Below are 1,967 nucleotides of genomic sequence, written 5' to 3'. Positions count from 1 at the left end.
GAGGAATCTGGCAATATTCGTATACTACAATATCCTACATACAACTTATGTATGGGCCACAAAGAAAATACGAGTGTTTGACTTTGCACCCACAGAGGCATTTAACCGTAGATTACTAAATCCTCGTAATGTTTACGACTGAGTTGGTAGCATTTCACGGTTCCCGCCAATCTCGTATCGTCAGTATAAGCCTGAAACAAGACACTTCGTATTTATTTTATATGTGGCATACCATTGGTAACCTTATGAGAGTACGTAAGCAGTACTAAAAAAAAAAAGAAAACTGCTCCCGAACAGGTACTGACCGGCCGCCGCGTCGTCCTCAGCTCATAAGCGTCACTAGATGCGGATACGGAGGGGCACGTGGTCAGCACACCGCTCTTCCGGCGGTATGTCGGTTTCCGAGACCGGAGCCGGTATTTTTCAATCAAGTAGCTCCTCAGTTTGCCTCACAAGTGCAGAGTGCACCCGGTTGCCAACAGCGCTCGGCAGACCAGATGGTCACCCATCCTAGTGCTAGCCCAGCCCGACAGCGCTTAACTTCGGTGATCTGACGGGAACAGGTGTTATCACTGCGGCAAGGCCGTTGGCACTTAACCAGTACATAAACTGCAAATTACGACGTGTTTTGAACAAAGTATAGAACAATAAAATTTACGATGGTTTAGTAACAACGTACCATTTTACCATCTTTAGTGTTGTAATGTTGAGCAACGTTCTTCCTGCGCTCTAAATGGAAGGGGAATTAATCCAAATACATGATGTAGGTAATGAAGATTTGGGAAGCCAGTATGTGAATATCTGGGGTTGGTGTTCGCAAGGGGGAACTTAATTTTGTTTTACGGGTCGAAAACAACACTTTTTAGGAATGCGTGCCTCAGTGTGTAAAAACGTCACCATTAGAGGATATCTCTGGGCATTCGTCTACCTACAGCGTGACTATTATTAAACTGTATGGAAAGAAGCCGTATATTAGTTAGAAATTACGGGGTGCAACATTTATTCAACACGTAAACGTCACTACAGGTATTCGGATTTAGGTAATGACATATTCGATATGCCTGCCACCATTGGCCATGATGTGGCGCCGAAAAATAGCGAAATCCTGCATTATCAGCTGAAGTTTTGGAATATCGATGCTGTCGATGGCTTCTGGAATGGTTAATTTCATCTCAGCGATGGTTTAGGGATTATTGCTGTACACCTTGTCCTTAATACAGCCCCATAAAAAGGATTCGCATGCTTTCAGATCTAGAAAACATGGCGGCCAATCGAGGCTCATGGCAATGGCCTCTGGGTACCCCAGAACCAGAATACGTTACCCAAAGAGCTCCTCCAGAATATCAAACACTCTCCTGCTTCGATGGGGTCGAGCTCCGTCTTGCATGAACAACCTCTTGCCGAAATAATGGTCACTTTGAATAATGGGGATGAAATCATCTTCTAAATCTTTCACGTACCGGTCAGTGGGTACCGTGCCACTGAGAAATATCGCGCCAATTATTCCGTGACTGTACATTCCACACCACACAGTCACCCGTTGTGGATGATGAGACTTCTCCATCGCGAAATGCGGATTCTCAGTCCCCCGAAATGCGCCAATTTTGCTTATTGAAGAATCCATTCAGATCAAAGTGGGCTTTGTCGCTAAACCAAACCATAGTCACATACTAATTCCATCATGTCCCGCGCCCAACCGTGCAGTTTTAACGTCCTAAAGCAAACCGTTCGGAAGTTATGATAATTTTATTTCATATAACTCAATAATTGTCACCCTGTATCTATCTATTCATCTGTCTGACCGACAGTTTAAAATGCTTTTTCTAGGGAACGAGTAGACGTACCAAGGTAAAATTTTTGTCACTTATTAAGATCTGTGGTTCCCCGGAGCTGTAAAAATTGTAAGCTTCTAGGTCGTTTCACTCAAAAGACCCGGCCATTTATGACAAGTATTTTGATATTCGAAA

The 1,967-nt window shown here is 43.8% G+C and overlaps 1 pseudogene; it reads right to left on the bottom strand.

The window, feature by feature from the left end:
- Positions 1–473: 473 nt before the first annotated feature.
- LOC126102541 (5S ribosomal RNA) lies at positions 474–591 on the bottom strand (annotated as a pseudogene).
- Positions 592–1,967: the final 1,376 nt, after the last annotated feature.

Source organism: Schistocerca cancellata, chromosome 1, assembly GCF_023864275.1.
Source record: "Schistocerca cancellata isolate TAMUIC-IGC-003103 chromosome 1, iqSchCanc2.1, whole genome shotgun sequence".
NCBI classification, from domain to species: domain Eukaryota; kingdom Metazoa; phylum Arthropoda; class Insecta; order Orthoptera; family Acrididae; genus Schistocerca; species Schistocerca cancellata.
This window is presented reverse-complemented; position numbering and strand designations above follow the sequence as displayed.